The 8,457-nt window shown below is 39.5% G+C and overlaps 1 protein-coding gene across 1 annotated transcript in view; it reads right to left on the bottom strand.

Annotated features, from left to right (window-relative positions):
* Positions 1 to 7,156: 7,156 nt before the first annotated feature.
* LOC147448592 (uncharacterized) overlaps positions 7,157 to 8,457 on the bottom strand; it is a 34,001-nt gene continuing 32,700 nt past the window's right edge. The window contains exon 2 of the transcript XR_015189366.1: positions 7,157 to 7,505. The gene's annotated coding sequence lies outside the window, so the exon portion shown is untranslated. The remainder of the gene's footprint in view (positions 7,506 to 8,457) is intronic.

Here is an 8,457-nt window from a genome sequence, read left to right as displayed (position 1 = left end):
CCTTGCTTTTAGGGACCTAAAGAGACCACGCCTAGAGAGAGAGAGTGGAAGAGAGACTCCTAAGCTCTGATACCAGTGTAAGAACTAGGGATCTAGGCCTTGAGATCCTCCTCCCAACCTCCCTTTATATAGGCGGGCTCCTAGCCCCTTGCCCTAGACGGATCCCGTGTCCACACTACCTAGCCCGACCCTTGGTCGTAGTCCATGACTATCCTAGTTCTTAGGGTACAGGACCCTTGTCCTGACATGTTCCGATAATGTCCCAACTTTCCACATTCAAAGCATCGAGCATTCAAGCGTCGAGAATCTTGCACAGTAGCGGCATAAACCCTTTGTGGTTGTCTATCGTTGAATATTTGATTCTGTTCGGTTCTTCTTGTAATCCCTTGTTCCTTCATCAAAGGTTTAGATCATAGTAAAGCATCTTGTACAGTGGTAGGCTTCATGGATTCCAATCGCAAGCTAATTGGTTCTCTTAAACCTTGGCAAAAGCGAGCTACCTACTGCTCTATGGTCATTGATGGTGCGTAACGTCTTAGTCTTACAAACTTTGAGTAGTACTCTTCCAAGGATAAACTATGTTGTTTTAAGCTAAAGAACTCATTCATCTTTATCACTTCATGGGCAGGAGGTAAGTATCTTTCCTTCACCGCTTGTTTGATTTCTCTCCAACTCTGGGAGTTCTCCAATACTCCCATGTCACGACAATGTTGTTTCCACCATAATTTCACTTCACCAGAGAGGCAAAACATCCCTAGCATCGCTTGATTTGCAGGTGCAGTCTTTGCAGCCAAGAAGTAATCATCCATAACTTCAATCCATACTTCTGCATCCTTCTCAATATCAGCACCCTCTCCTTTAAAAGAAGGTGGTTGCATTTGTTTGAGCAACAACTTCTTCTTTTGAATCTCCGTATAGATAGCATCGTTCTGGAGTTTCCCAACATAGAAGTGATTTGAGGATTCCCCTGAGTGTACATCAATGTTTATAATAACTTAAATCAATAGGGTACTTTTCAAACTTAGACTTATCCAGTCCACTAAAAGCTCAATCGTATGACTCAACCAATCATTACTTATCCGATTCATTAAAACTCAATCACATGACCTAACCAATCTTGACTTAACCACTCCATCAAAACTTAGTCACATGACTTAACCAATCATATCTATCTCAATCACATGACTTAACCAGTCATGGGTTATCCAATCACATGACTTAACCAACCATGGCTCATTCAATCCACCAAAAAAAAAACTCACTTCATGACTTAACCAGTCAAACAATTTCTTTATAGAAAAACAACTCAATCTTCTATCCATAAAATCATCCAAATGTCATATAGGGCCTACAAAAGATGTTTCTATGAAAAAAAACATAATAGAGGTTTCAACCATAACTATGGTACATGTCAATCGACATAGCATAATATCTCTACAAGTCGGATAATGGGTATAATAACCATACACATGAGGAAGATTGAAGTAGCCAACTACATCTTTTTAACCTATTCTCTGATACCAATTGTGAGGTCCCCAACCCCGAGAAGATTGGGGTGATTTGATAGATGGCCTTCCTTTATTCTCCTTTTCCATTGATGACACCCTACTCCGTTTCCACAAAGTAGAGATACGAGCAACAGAAGAGAGGAAGTCCTCCATCCATTGCTTACATGGTTATAAGGGTCATATGCCACAAGCCAGGTCGATAAATCTAGGATTCTAATGAAGCTGTTTCCTAACATAAAGATGAAATCCCATTGACATATTTAGAATCCATAAACAATGCCTTTTTCCCCACATTTAAGAGGCACGACCGCCATCCATAAACCATAAATATGATATGAGACTTAGTCTAAACTAAATAGTAATTTTATGTCACGTAGATTTGGGACATCTCAAATCTTGGCACAATGATCTCTAATTTCACTTCTCTTAATAAAAGGGAGTGGAGAGTTTCTCAACTAATCGAGACCACCCATCTAGTTCCCACTTTCCACCCCACACTCACACTTTTTACTACACTGTTTACATATACAAACATTGTTCCTTAATTAATTCCAAACACAGGTTCTTTTATACATCCCTTCAAACAATACCAAAACAATTCAAACAAGGCCTAATGAAGAAAACCCTATTATTCAACAAAAATAACTTTTCCAATTTCTCATGAGTTGCCACTACCCGCTGACTTTCTCTATCTAACCAACAGAGCCTTTGCAAAGGATTTATTCGCTAACCGCGAATTGTGCAACCTTACCATCTCGCTAACAGCGAGGCATCCCGCTAAACGCAAGGCATCTTGCTAACCGCTAGGCATCTTGCTGCCCGCGAGGCATCCCGCTAACCACGAGGAACAAAAGAGAACCGATAATCTCAGCTTAATCTCCGCTAACCACGGAATCATCTCGCTACCCGCGAGGAACAAAAGATATTCTTTCAACAATTCTTCTCTTTAAATGATTCTTCAAACATGGTCAACCACTTCTTCATATCAATCAGAATCCACTTGTCAAACAATAATAATTTATTAAGCAATAAGAATTCAACAAACAGTGACAATTTATCAAACAGTTCTTTCACTAATCTATAGAAAGATATGCTTGTTTCTTGTGATAGAATCACGTTTCTCGGACAGTTTAAGGGGTTCCTTATGCTTAGCTTCCCAAGTTATCATGAATAGCAATGCAGAATTATAAAATTCATCTTACCGGATTAGCAACATGTTTGATTACCTCCCGTGTTTGAGGTTGGATGGCTTCGACTTCTTCCACGACCAATACATCCACTTCAACAACGTTTGGAGTAAATGATATCTTCTTTTGCACCTTCCTTGGAGGTGGAGCTATATGAGCGTTCTTTGAGCTTCGAGTAACTCGCTTCAGGGCCATCGTATCGATGTAGAGGAGAGGGAAAGAGAGAAAGAGAACTCAAGAATTTCAAGGCAACATGATGATGGTAGAGAAAGACTTGGAGATGGAGATGGCTTGAAGGTAAGATCTCGAAGGAGAGAGCTTGAGGGAGAGAAGATAACTCCGACGTCAATGCAAGAGAGCTTCCGCTTCTAAGAGTGTGTGTCCGTGTCTTGAAAGTGAGGGGAGAGGGGTCTTTATATAGTTTCTCAAGGCCAGCTAAGAATAGAGGGATAAGTTCGCGTACGTTTGCGGCTCCCCTTTAATTTTTTTTATTTTTTATAATAATACGGACACGGATTCCGATGCACGATTTTGGTTCTCCACTTTTAGAAGAAGCTTGGGCTCCAAGACAAGAACTCTAAACTTAACTCCCTCCTCTTTCTTTCCTAAAAGTACTCCTCCTTTCCTAAAATTGCTCTTTCTTTCCCAAGAGTCAACTCTTAACTCTAGATACAATCTTGAGGCTTAAGTTTCCCATCAACTTTATTGTTTTCAAGTGAATAAGGGTCATAATCAATAGTTCTAAAGTCCGATTTTTGATCCGATCGTTATATTAGAATGCTCTTTGAATTAATAAAATGCAAACCTCAAATATTTTCAAAGTAAATGAAATACTTTTATTGAAAAATGTTAAGTACATTACATTATCTTTTTGACCTTCAAAAGCGTTTTGCCAACGAAATCCACAGAGCAAGGCAAAGGAGTGCGTGTATGTGCTCATTTGAGAGAGAGAGAGAGAGAGAGAGAGAGAGAGAGAGAGAGAGAGAGTACCTTGGTTCTTCCTCGTGCCATATTCAGAATACCTCTTGCTTTGCTTCATTGTGGGCTTCTAGACCTTGTCTGTATAATAAATCCTAGAACTTGAAACGTAGTCCTTCAAGAGAGGAATGGGACGTTATGCTTATACGATTTGAACTTGAAACGTATTTCTCAATAGAGGAATGGGAGATTTAGAGAGAGAGAGAGAGAGAGAGAGAGAGAGAGAGAGAGAGAGAGAGAGAGAGAGAGAGAGGAGAAGAGATTGTTAGCTTCGTCAAAACAATCCCGAGTGACCTAAAAGAATATAGTAATGTGCACTTTTAAAGTTTTGTCATGAGTGTGGGGAGAGATTCAAGTGCACTCATTTAAAGCACAACTCTTAAATGATAAATCAAGATCTTTATCATTTGATTCATGCAAAAATCTATTGAGTAGAGGTGAGCAACAATCTATTGGGTGAGTGCAAATGTCGTGCAACAAGATGAATAGTGTTGTGATTAGAAATGGAAGGAATACAAAACAAGTTGAATATACTACACAGAATGGTGTTGTTGAGGTCTCTAAGCAAGATTTGTCAGTAGTATTTGGGTTCAGAGAAGATAGTATTCAACTTCATTAGATCTTTGGAGTCAAAACAGAGGGCCTCTCGTTTGAAATGCCAATGACTAAATGAGGAGACATCAACATGTTTCAACTTGATATCCAATCTAGGAGAACTTTTGTGGTACATGGTGGCCTGACAAGCACATGCGCCTTAAAAGAAGAGTCATTTGTGCAGAGAGGTGCATTAAGTAGTCAAAATTCAAGTTTTAGTGTGATAAACATACTCAAAAACCTCCCTGAATGAAACTCTCTTAAAGTAAGCTTCTAAGTGGTGACAATGATACAACAGGTTACAGAAATCCCAAAAAGATATGATGGGAATATATTATTTGAGTTTCCGTGCAACATAATAGGTTCAAGAACTGGTGGAATAGAGAATAAGCTTGATGGGCATGTTTGGACAGATGGGATTACAAGCAATGTTTCCGGGTTCAAGGGATTGTGAGAAATAGAAAGTGTGATGGCCACCTACAGTGCATCAATCGCCTATGCTAAAAAAATTTGCAATCACAGGAATTGAATGAGAAGCATTGGGTTGGGCAACTAGCTCTAAAGTTTGCCCTGCTAGCAGCAATACAAATGGGTTTGGGAGTTTAAAATGTTTCTTTTGCACTATGTCACCCATGTGCATTTTTGAGTGCTCGTGCAAGCTTATTTATGCTTTTTCCTTATATATCTGAAAATAAACAACTAAGTGGTGGATTTATACATCTCGGGTATCACATGCACCCTGTGGCAGAGGGTGTTACACAACAAGCAGTGGCTGAGGTCCAGACAAGGGGCAAGGAGCTAGTTGCTAATGACTTTTCTGGAAGACCAAGGTCAATCCAACAAGAAATAGCGAAGGAGATTGTGATGTAATTAGTGCTCATTGGAGACCATTCATAAGAAAAGAGACTTTCAGATAAGGATTTGAGTGATTTGTTAGCAAAATTGGCACCTTTGCTTGACAAGAGAAGATTATCATGATGGACAAAGGAGGCTCAGGTAGAGATAAATCAAACAGTGGGAGATTATGATGGAATTTTCAAGTTAAAAAGAGGGTTGTTGTTTGACTTCTTTCAGAGCAAGGCCTTTCTTGGGCAGCTGGAATTCTCAGAATTTGATAGGTGTCATATACTTAAAATGTCCACACAAATGGCATGGACATGGTGTAGAACTTCTCAACAAAATGAGACTAGGAGGTGAACTTGGAAATTCATGGTTATGCTTTGATTTTGTGAAAAGAATGTGTGATTGGACAACAATGGCTTGCCATGTTTACAATCCTTATGTCCAAGAAATGCAAACTATCACGATTGGGGATTTCAAAGTAGAGGATACAAAAGCACAAACATTATTTTGGAGCCTTCTAAATAAAGTGATGCGAATGGAAGGATACAATAAACCTGAATTCAAAGGGTTGATGACTAATGAAGCTCAAGCAAATTGGCGTCACAAATTCAAAGGGTTAATGACTAATGAAGCTCAATAAGGACTATATACAATGGAGGCCCTGACAAAGTGATGGCAGGGAAAGAAAGGTCTTGTTTGCTTCATTGGCTTCAGAGTTTGCAACAACATACAAAAAGTTGTATACCCCCTCATAGCCAAGAGGAGTTTAAGAATAGGTGTAGACAATGGAGGAAAGATATAAGATAAAGTTTGAGAAACTACAACCATGGCTAAGAAATGGGCATGCAGGCAAGATAGAGATCTCTATGCTTGAAACATGGTTGGTATGGTGGCATGCAATAGTCACCCATTGGGGAGAGTACATGATGTAGGTATATTTTTAATATTTTTTCTTGTTTTCTATATAAGTTCTTTCACTAGTTAATTTCATTATGTGCAAAAGGCCATGGAGAATGATGATATGCATATGGTTCCAAGGAAAAACTTGCCAAAGTTGGTCCATGGTGGCTGGTTAGCTTCAAATGATGGCGTTAAGTATGTATCCTTGTATACTGCTTGTCTAGGAGATCTGACCACTACTCTCTTGCAACAATCAAGGTATGACTCATTTCTCAAAGGTGGACACAAAGGGTGTGGTCTAGGACTGCAAAAAATAAAAAATAGGAGAGCTTCTATGTCCATGGTGCCACTAACAGTGAGCAATGCTATTGATCTAATCAATGAGGCTGCAATGGAGCTGAATATACCCCAGAGGATAGTATCCATTATGATGGTGATGCACGGAAAATAAGGAGAAAGCATCGAGGCACACTTGAAACACCTACTAAGGAAGGTGACTCCCACCGCTCAGAATATGAGTATGTCACACAACACGTGTCACAAAATAGGAAAAAACAAGAAGAGCATAAATAAGTTTGAGAAATAGTTGAAACTAACATTCATCCTAGTAGGTGGGTGACACATATGACCAATCTTGGAAGCGAAGTAAGATGTCAAGGCTACCTCCATGATAAGAGAGAAAAAATGTAATAAGCTAATTGACCAAAAGGGAAGATCAAGATGAGTGGGTGTACCTGCTCCATGCTCTCAAGGGGTGGTACAAGTTACATCACAAGTTAAAAAGAAATTGCTTGTGTACGCTTTGCCATACATGTCAAAGGCTGGGAACTTGCCTGTGCACTGTGTGTGAGCATTGAAAGGCTGCAAACACACAACTAGAGAGTCCTAGAAAGCTCAAAGAACAATGGTGTGTCACTCATCTCTCAATGCTTCCGTCGTGAAGGATTTTGTGCTGCAAAGAAGAAGGAGATGCCGCCAATGCCGTGCTCTACCGCCTCGCCACTGCCGATGTCTCCGCAATGCTCGATCACACTCTCTCTCTCTCTCTCTCTCTCTCTCTCACACACACACACACACACACACACACACACACACACACAAAGGAGAAGGAGATAGAGATGGAGCAAGAGCACTTCTTAGCTTACACCTCATCAGAGAATGAGGATTTTTAGGTTAAATGGACCTTTTATAAGAGTTTGGTACATTCACACATGGGCGCCCACAGTGGCTGGTCGTTGCACAAATATTGTAAAAATAAGATAAGTGGTGCGCCTCTCATTGGCGATCACCTACACACGTATTGGATCGACAAGCCCAGTCCATGAATCTATCAAATAAATAATACTGTGTCCGTCGTAGGTGATAGGGTGTCCGTGAGGGTTAACATGCCCCGCTTCCTGATGTAGATTCCGTCCTCGGGAAGCTATTGAGATGAAGCCCGTTCGTCGAGGTGGAAGAGCATCCGAGATTGAATGTCCTTAGCCTTCTTCAACCACTGCAAAATCAACCAAAATTGGCACAATAATTGCATTCTCATATACATTAAAAAAGCATATGCAGTTGTAGGCAGACAAATTGATTGGTAACAGAATATTAAACAATTTGTCAGCAATAAACATTAAACTGTAATATAATCAAACGCATAAACAGTTGTAAAGATAAAAATCTAAACAATTATGGGGTCACTAATTTAACGATCGAAAGGCAGTAGAGGTCAACTATTAATACCATGGACAAGCTTCTCAATTTTTTCTGGTCAATTAAGATGTTTAATCGCAAGAGCCAAGTATTTCGTGTCTGAGGGCTGACTAGAGGCTATACCTAGAAGACCCTGTAGTTAAGCTACAATAAAAGGAATTGCTTGTGAAATCATCGCTTGACTTATTTTCTTTTCTTTGACCCCCCAAATTCTTTTCACATTGATTCAATTTGATGTGTGTGCTTATTTTGTATGCCTTGGGTTTTTTGCTTTTCAAGGAAAAGCGTCCACACTAGGAACCTCTAGGGCTCTAGTACCACATGCGATACACGTGAGTGAAATACCAAATCAAGCTAGGATTTTTCTTCCAGCTTAAGATTTTACATTGTGATACTTTTGATTTTTTTTTTTGTTCGTTTTCAACATTTTAATTTTGTAACTTTGGGGGGTCATATAACACTATTAGCCCTCCCCAGGTTCATCACACTAGTAAATTCCCTTTATAATACTTAAGCTAAAGGTCGATAGGGACTAAGCCCACTAGAAAGCCCTAGTACATTACACACAATGCTGCCTAAATTGAATTAAGAACCTAAAGTAACCATTGATTATTAGGAAGGCATTCCCCATGGTATTAATAGTTGACCTCTAGTGCCTTTCAACCGTTAATTAATGACCCCAAAATTGTTTAGTTTTTGACCTTTACAACTGTTTATGTGTTTGATTATATTACAATTTAATGTTTATT

The sequence above is a fragment of the Adiantum capillus-veneris genome, chromosome 10 (assembly GCF_014529385.1).
Source record: "Adiantum capillus-veneris isolate H3 chromosome 10, ASM1452938v2, whole genome shotgun sequence".
Lineage (NCBI taxonomy): Eukaryota > Viridiplantae > Streptophyta > Polypodiopsida > Polypodiales > Pteridaceae > Adiantum > Adiantum capillus-veneris.
This window is presented reverse-complemented; position numbering and strand designations above follow the sequence as displayed.